We start from the raw sequence: 9,707 nt of genomic DNA, 5'->3' as shown, positions 1-9,707 counted from the left end.
TAATGAAAAGGGGGCCAAATTTTAATAAAAACATAAACCGTCTTTTTTAGGACCCCCGTCGGAAATTTATTTTCCAGTAGGGGGGAAGGGTCCCAGGGCTAAACCAGTTTTTCCCCTGAATACCGTAAGGGGCTTTAAATTAAAAAACACGGGAAAATTATAAAATTTGGGAATTTCACTTTTTTAAAATTTTACCAAAAAACCATGTAAAAAAATTTTGTTTAAATTTTCACAGTAAAATTTTTAAAATATTTTTTTCCCACTGTATTGTAAAAACGGACTATTTTTGAGTATTTCATATCAAAAAGGGGAAAAAAAATGGGGGTATTTTCCCTTTACTCTTTTCAAGTCGTTTTATTCCCCTTTAAAAATAACCCAAATTCTGCTCCGTCCCCTTCGGAAAAAGTCGTGCAGGGGAAATCCACCCCCTCCCCTACGTTTCCACTTCGGGAAAGGTCGTCCTTAGACCACATTTTCACATGCGGCATAAAACCAGCTTCCCCATACCTGCAAAAAAAAACACATTATAGATTTAAAAGGGACTTTGTAAAATCTTTAAATGCGGGTTTTTTTATTTTAAGTGCAGGGTTGAAAGAAAATGGGGCTATAAAAGTTCAAAAAATTTGCTTTTTGTAATGTTTAAAATCTGTGTCAAAATGTAAACTCTTTTTTCATAGAAGAATAAACAAATTTTTGGTTTTACTTTCTAAGTTTACATTCACTTTAAAAGTCGCCCCGACTCCCATTTTGGGGCCGTGCCCACGAAAAAAACCAACATAGGGGGTTTTTCCCCGGACCACCCAGGGGATCCAGCCCCCCCCCCCCCCCCCCCCCCCCCCCCCCCCCCCCCCCCCCCCCCCAAGGCCTTTGCGCTTTCCAGGGCAGTTTTTGATCAGGACCCAAAATGCTGTTCGTTACGGGACCCTATTACAAGTAGAAAAAAACTGTTTAGCAACAGCAGGGGATCCGGGTTTCAAAACTGTGGGGGAAGGGCGCGGGGGTTTAAGTCTGGATCCATGCGGGGTCGAAAAACCCCTTTTATTTTGGGTTTTTGGGTCGTGACACGGCTATATCGTTTGTTGTGCAGAAGTTTTACAGTGCGATGTGTTTTCAAAACCCTTACACGTTTCTTTTGTTTCAGAAATATAAATATTTTTAGAAACCTTTTCTAACGTTATATTTGGTTCTGTATATAGTTCAGTCCCTGGGGACATTTTTACATTTTTTGTACAAAAAAGGTCCATGGATAAATGGGTTATCAATGTAAAGCTACATACTTGAAGTTATCAAATTTTTGGGTAGACATGTTAAGTCATAGTACGTTTTGAGAAACCCAAGATGGCGTGCAAGAGGCTCGCATAATATGATTTTATTCGTAACTCGTTCAATAAATTTAGTATTAAACCTACACTCATTCAATATCCTCTATTTCCTGTCAAGTTAAAATGGAGAAAATGAATATTTATACCTTTTTAATTTTACCCATGAAATAACGTGCTATTTAAGTCAAATATATTTCATATTTGTTCAAAATAAATATGAAATATAAATAAGAAAGTGGGCGGAGTCAAAACTCATATTTATTTCAAGGGACTTAATTCTTTCGCCATTTTGTTTGAAAAATAAAAGATAAAATATGTGGCATTTTATCATGTTTTTCACCCAAACGAAAAAACATCCTCTTAATATTTTACAAAGACTTTAACAATATCTTTCTATTTGTACCCTTATTTCTATTGTAAAACAATGTGGAATATGATATTCTGAAAGTTGGTGGGGTACACAAAATTTGAGTCCCAATTTGTAGTGATTTGATATACGTTGTATTACGATTATTGATACTAAGAAAAATCAACATGTGATACATTTTGAAATGTATTTAAATGTATAATCATTTTAAATGGTAGATTTGCATTCTACCAACAACACTTTTTGGTTCTGTTGCCATGGCAAAGAAGTGGTCAAACAAGACACGTAAAATACAAGACAAGCCGGGACCTATGAGGGATTTAATCTTTATCAGTTCAAGCTTTTGTAAAATTAAATATCATGATTATGCATAACGTTCTAAATTGGGTAAATTTTTGCACTGCTGCAATTTAAACATAAAAGTTCATCTCAGATTTCTCTACTTTAACTTTCCACGAAAACTACACATTTGAATTTTATAACGTCAGTAACATATGCTGCAACACACGTATAGCAATAAAAAAGCCCTGTCATCAGGACTTTAAGAGGGGAAAGATAGTTTAGTGCGCACGAGATATTTTGTCGTGGCCACAAGTTCCTTAGTCGTGGGAGCGAGATAATTTATTGCTGCGCACGAAATAATTAAGTCGTGGGCACGATATTGGGCAACGATTTTACACTGAAAGCGTCATTGTGACCTTGATTTTTGACCCAATGCCCTGAAAATTATTAGTCTGTCTCACCTAATTTGAATGTTTCATTATTTATTAATATAATAGTAAAGTTATTTAAATTAATGTTATGTTAACCCATTCTGACGTCTTTAAGGGTCTGGCTCACAATAAGCGTGAAATGTACTAATCCCTATTGATTCAACTATAATTCTGGGCACATGTTTGTGTCTATTTAATACCTTGATTTTTTGTTTACCATTGGCTTTGACTACAATATATTATTTAAAACATAATGAATATTAATTTTCTATGACCCCAAAGTCCGGTCGTTTGCCTGATGTTAAAAAATGCATATGTACCTGTTTAACGCACTTTGGGGTCGAAATTGGACCCCAAAGTGCGTAACGCACTCTGGGGTCGGACCCCAAAGTGCGTTTGACCCCAAAGTGCGGTGTTACAATGCACGAACCTGTGGTGAAATTTTAACTTTTGATGACATTTTATTTCAAAAACGCCCAACTTACAATATGTGGGGTGTTGATGCAACGTATTGTCTCACAGTGACATACAGGTTTGATACAAGTTTTTATAATACAAGATTAGAGTTTAAGAGAGCTATGAACTTATTTTTAAAAGATAAAACCAATGATAACCTTAGACAACAATATTTACATTAAAAAAATATGTATAATCAAACAATAAGAAAATATAAAAAAATATATAAATTGGGCGAAGATAAAATGCTTACGAAATTAAGTCACAACCGCGCAAATTCTGAAAAAGCGTTAAAAAACAATATGCAAAAAATTCTGTTTATGCTAATGATTTAAATATTTCTGATTTATTTACTCATTTTAAGAATTTATATAGCGTGGAAACGAATGATAGAGATCAAGTTACGAATCCAATGTTAATAACAGATGACGATTTAGATAGCGCTATATCAATCTCGGAAATAAAAGAGGCAGTTTTTTACCAAAATAATAATAAAAGCGCTGGGGCGGATTCTGTTATTGCGGAGATCTATAAACATTCTTTTGATGTTATTTCACCATTTTTATTAGCACTTTATAATAGAATTTTCGAAAATGGGGAATATCCCAATTATTGGGGAGCATTATTGTACCAATTTTTAAAGGGGGAAATGTTGAGGATCCTAAGAATTACAGGGGCATAACCCTCATTAATATAATTGCAAAAATTTATTCTCAAATTTTACATAATCGCCTAACTTAGTGGTCTGTTAAACGACAATCAGTATGGTTTACAGAAGGGGAAATCCACGACGGATTGCATATTTCTTTTACACTCTATAATCGCTTAGTCACTAGCAGAAAGAAAAAAAAATATATTGTAGAAAAATGTTTTGACAAATTGGATCGAACATTTATTTTTCAGAAGTTATTGTCAGAAAATGTAAGTTCAAAATTTCAAACGGCTATAAGATGTATTGTAACACTAACATTATCAATAATAGCTTTCAAATAAATAAATAAATAAATAAAATAAATAAAATGAATGAATGAATAAATGATTGATTGATTGATTGATTGATTGATTGATTGATTGATTGATTTATTGAATGAATGAATGAATGATTGAATGAATGAATGAATGAATGAATGAATGAAATATTGTAACACTATCATTTTCAATTATATCTTCCTTATTAATCTTGCAGACAAAGAGGAAATTTTCTTGGTTTAAATTGTAGGTTTCAAATAAATAAATAAATAAAAGAATAAATAAATAAATAAATAAAATGAATGAATGAATAAATAAATAAATAAATAAATAAATAAATAAATAAATAAATGAATGAATGAATGAATGAATGAATGAATGAATGAATGAATGAATGAATGAATGAATGAATGAATGAATGAATGAATGAATGAATGAATGAATGAATGAATGAATGAAATATTGTAACACTATCATTTTCAATTACGAGGTATGTTCAAAAAGTTCGTGGATTTTTGCTGTCAATTTTTACTTGGTTCATAAAAACACCCTAAGTGGATATGAATCGAAAGGGTGTCTTTATTTCTAAAAGTAAGATTTACTTTATTGTAAACTTTTATTTCCTTTACGAGTTATGTGCACTTTGATAACCATGGCAACGCAATATCGGCGCACGACGAAATTTTCATATAATGTTTAAATATAAACAAATGTTGAAACAAACTGGATGATTGTTTTATGAAGTAAAATACAAGCAATCATCTAATAATATTTAAATGACATAAATCTGAAATTTGACGTCGATTGGACGTTGAATAGCTGAACAAACAGGTTTTGAGCAGCAGTAGACAGACGGGTAAGTTGGGAAGTATAAAGACCGTTTAAAAACTAGAAATTCGCTCTTTCGGAAATTTTTACCAATTAATGTGGGATACTCCTTCATATTTTTATGAGGTGATTAAATTAACAAATAACAATGAGTTGGCGAGCAAGTCTCTTTGTTTCAGGTCGCGCAAGCGATTCAAATACGAAAAATAGCTCACAGACAGAAAGAGCGACGGAGAATTTTAGCGGCAAATTATTGGGACGTTTGTAACGTCAATTGCAAAAAAAAATCTACAGAAGTCCAGACAGTATGAAAGGTAGGAGACATGTCCGACATGTTTAATTTCTGCATCGGGTCTATGCATTCAATTCTGACGAAACAATTTAATTTAATTAAAATAATATTTTATTTCATTCACCAGGATATATGCCTTTTTACAATAAATAATTGTAGTTATTATTTGTATAACGTGTATTTACCCTGGTCCGTTTGATAATTAATGCTAACCGGTGTTCAGTAGATTTACCGCATAGAATAATTATCAGTTGATAAAATGTTTTTCTTTATCATTGATAATCATATTGTTTAAAGATCGGACGAGGGCGGTTTCAAATTGATACTATAAATCAACAATTGAATTAACTTTATAACACTGTCCGTTAAGTGTCGAAATTACTCAAAAATTCCGATCAAGAGCGGAAAGTATGCGGCACTCGGACCTTTATACGGAGAATGGAGCAAAAAAGATGACCACTTTAGGTCTCGGGTCATCATCACAAACAGAAAAATGGTTTTGGTATATGATCCGCAGATATTGAACACTAAAAAGAGTACTTTCAGAAACAATGACGCTGGTAAAATGTTTCATTAATATTGCGACGTCACGAACGTCATTTTGTTTTGTCATCAGCGTGCGCCGGATTGTGCACCCCTTGTGATTTGTAACTGTCACAGAATTGTTATTTGTAAACATATTGTATTGATTTTTTCACTGTTAATAAGGACATATTTTCGTATATGTCTCTTGTAAAATCATATACGCAAATTAAAAAAATGTCAACAGTAGAGCCGCAGTCCACGAACTTTTTGAACAGCCCTCGTATATCTTCCTTATTAATCTTGCAGACATTAAGAGTGCAAATTTCCCGCCAAAATGCGTAAAGTTGTGTAGAATGAGGCTAGCAATATCTAATAATATTCCTGATATGTTCTTAAGCATGTTTTTATGTATTTTCTTGCACACAGGTTTATCAATCTTTTCAACACCTATCTGTGAGATATTAAGATTAATGCCTAGATGTTCTACAGACTTGAATAAAGAACATACTTTTAAATAAAAATCATGCAACATTTCTCTGAAATTGTTCACATTGTTCTGACTTTTTGACAAATTTTGACAAAGAGGAAATTTTCTTGGTTTCGAATAAATAAATGAATAAATAAATGAATAAATAAATAAATAAATAAATAAATAAATAAATAAATAAATAAATAAATAAATAAATAAATAAATAAATAAATAAATAAATAAATAAATAAATAAATAAATAAATAAATAAATAAATAAATAAATTTTGACAAATTTTGACAAAGAGGAAATTTTCTTGGTTTAAATTGTAGGTTTCAAATAAATAATGAATGAATGAGTGAATGAATAAAATGTTGTAACAGTATCATTATCATTTATATCTTCCTTATTTATCTTGCAGACATTAATACACGCACGTTCAAATTTCCCGCCAAAATATACTATAAGTTGTTTAGAATGGAGGCGCGCAATATCTAATTATATTCCTGATATGTATTTTCTTGCATATTCTTCCTGTTGCTTATGGTCTGTAGACCTCTCTAAATATTTTTACATGAATTTATAACAGCTCTTCTGGCTACTTTTTTGTATTTGCAATTAAAAAACGTCACATTCCTTTCTGATGATGTCTGTTTGTACATGCGTAATCTGTAGCAGACAGATGAGCTTTCCGTTACTAGAAATACTGACAGAAGCATCATTCTCGCAATTCAAAATGGCATTTCAAAAGGTTTGGCCCACGTAAGAAAAAATATTTAGACCTATTAAAATGACTAACCTCACAACATAGGCAGTTAGTATCTTCACACTCAGTTCGGCACCTCCCGCATGGAAACTGGGGCTTAATACGTCTCGAACGTCCCATTTTTTCCAATTGATTGAATGGTTTAAATACACTGAGTAAGATAATTTAAATTCCACAAACTTTAAGCAAAATATTTTTGAATGTCAATAATTATTAGTATGAGAACTAACAAAAAACGCACTTTGTATATATCAGAAAAGAGTGATTTTATTTCAATGTTTTGTCTACATTATATAGCATCTGCGTAAAAAAGTGGCATTCTGTGTATTTGTCATGTATTTGTCAAGTAACAAGGATTATCGGCATTAATCCAGGTGACATTGCATACACCTTGGTCCATCAGTGACAGGTAGCCTTGTACTTACCTGGGTAACGTGCAGGATGTTGTTATAGGCAGGTAGGGGTGTCCGTGTCAACCTGACACGACGGTTCTTAAAAGCTATTGATATCCAATAATATGTGAATAATGAGACAATCATATGAAATAAAGAGGCAATAAAATCATTACACAATTTATGCAATGTTACTGGCAAATTTCAAATTCTGATATTTTAGGAATCCCATCATTCATTTCATTTCATTTCATTTCGTTTTATTTTATTTTATTTTATTTTATTTTTTATATTATTCTATTATTTATTTATGTGAGGCCGTTAAAATTGCGTGACTAATTAGAGATTTTATTGAGTATATATACAGAAAGAAAATACTATTGCGTTACCACCTATAAAATAATGACTCACCGGCCAACATTTTGATTAAAATAATGATTCCTAGACAATATTTTATATAGAATAATGTCTCCTCGGTCGATGTTTGACCGGGTCATAATTTTATATAAACGGCACCATTAAAAAAAAAGACCCCAACCTAATCCTTACATACATACTTTATAATGATCAATTCAACGTTTTTAGCTGACACAAGATCAGTATATTTAGTGGTGCTCTGAAACTTAAGAGGACATGTTCTGAAAATGAAAATTTAAATAAATGTAATTGCACTTTATGAGAAGTCATATTACCAAGTTTGCGTTAAAAAATCGTTACGATAAAAAAATATGAGAATTTTTGTATCACATGTGCAGGTCCATTGTAATTTATTGTAAATTGCTGTATTTATGTTCATGAAAGATTCTGTATTTATTTGACAAAGTTTTTTTATTTCCGCGCTAACAAAACAGAACAGAAAAGAAACTTTATTTTCAGATTTGTACAAAATACATCGTATTACAAAATACAATCCATTAATTAAATATATTTAAGGGACGTCCGTGGCCGAGTGGTTAAGGTCGTTGACTTCAAACCACTTGCCCCTCACCGCTGTGGTCTTCCTTCACCAGTAAAGCTATACTATGTCGGTGTGACGTAAAACCCAAATCAAACAAAATATAGTTAAATATGTTAGCAGATTTTAATTTGTTTAGCGTATAGTTAAGCGGACGTTGCGTCATTTGTTATTTTATAAACGTCAATTTTTTCTGAAGAAGACTGAACGTCGAAAGCGAAAGAAAAGCGTTTGTTTTCATTGAACTGATTATACAAGTTTGTATTTAGAAATATAAAGAGAACCGTTTTCTGGACTGAAGATTCGTTTGAATGTTTCAGATCTGTCATATTAGCAATGGACTTTTGCGCAACTGGTGCATAATTAAATAATTGATTTGAATGACTGTCTTACTAAATGCTGGCGCCAAGGGACAAATGATAAACATGTTTGAATTCGATAGATCCATAATGTTACTGTGTGGGCCGTTAAACACTACAAAGTGTACTATTTAGGTAACATTTGAGCCAAATTCTATGATTTTAAAGCTGACTTTAAGTCACGTACTCGCAACTAATAATAAATCTGTATAAAGGAATTAGTATAATGAATTTTAAAGTGATTGATTTTAGAATATAATTGTTCACTGACACTAATTTTCACAATTAATAATTTTATCCTTTTAAGGTTCACTTCATCCATAAAACGATTGGGTAAAAAAATGCCTCTGCATCAGAAAAGGCGTCAACACATTTAATCAAAATAAATTAAAGAAGTTTGCATTGATAAAAACAACGGGTTACATTAAGAACTATTTTATGTCAAGATACATTTTCTACATTAAATATTCATTTATATATAAAAAGGAGAATTAGATTAATATTTTTTTATTCCCGACGTTCTGCGCCGGATTCCATCCACAATTCAGAAATTTTACTTTACGCAGAATGCAGTAAATGGATTTGATTAAAAACTTATTTATTAAGGGACAATAGATAAATAAGATGTATATTCACTTGACACCCATAACTGAACTGAACATATTTAATCATATTAGGTATTTTAATATAGTAACTTGGAATATATCGTTTTCGTATTCCTTGAATACGTCACACTACAAAATGAAATGATATACATCCTCCAATGTTCTCTTTTCACAAATTTCGCAAAGCATTACCAGTTAGTCTTTCAAATGCATTTATTTTATGCTGACGTCTACTTTACGTGCGCTTATTTCGCGCGCCTTGATAAAAACACTAGGTAACCTTTTTCTTCACATTTAAGGCATTAGATAAAAAGAAAATGGGTTTGTAAATATGTTAATTTCTCTCAAACCTTACAAATATTCACTATTTATTGGACAGATTTATAGATTAACGTACGTTCTCAACACGCAAGTCTTCAATTTACAATCCACTTTTCACCAGTTTCCATATACTTCACGATATTGTGTTTTTAAGTTGAATGAAAATAAATAATTATTATCTGAAATTAGGGTAAACACAAATCATGTTTATTATATAAAATATAGACCCATTGGAAGGGACGAAATACCTTTTCATGTGGTTTCAATCCACTTTACGCCACAGATATTATTTGTGACGCCACGGATATTATTTGATACGCCACGGAAATTATTTGTACATAAAGCTCGTTCATTAAGAAAATTGAAAA

This window comes from Ruditapes philippinarum, unplaced genomic scaffold (assembly GCF_026571515.1).
Source record: "Ruditapes philippinarum isolate M1 unplaced genomic scaffold, ASM2657151v2 ctg10398_1_1_1_1, whole genome shotgun sequence".
Classification (NCBI taxonomy): Eukaryota; Metazoa; Mollusca; class Bivalvia; order Venerida; family Veneridae; genus Ruditapes; species Ruditapes philippinarum.
This window is presented reverse-complemented; position numbering follows the sequence as displayed.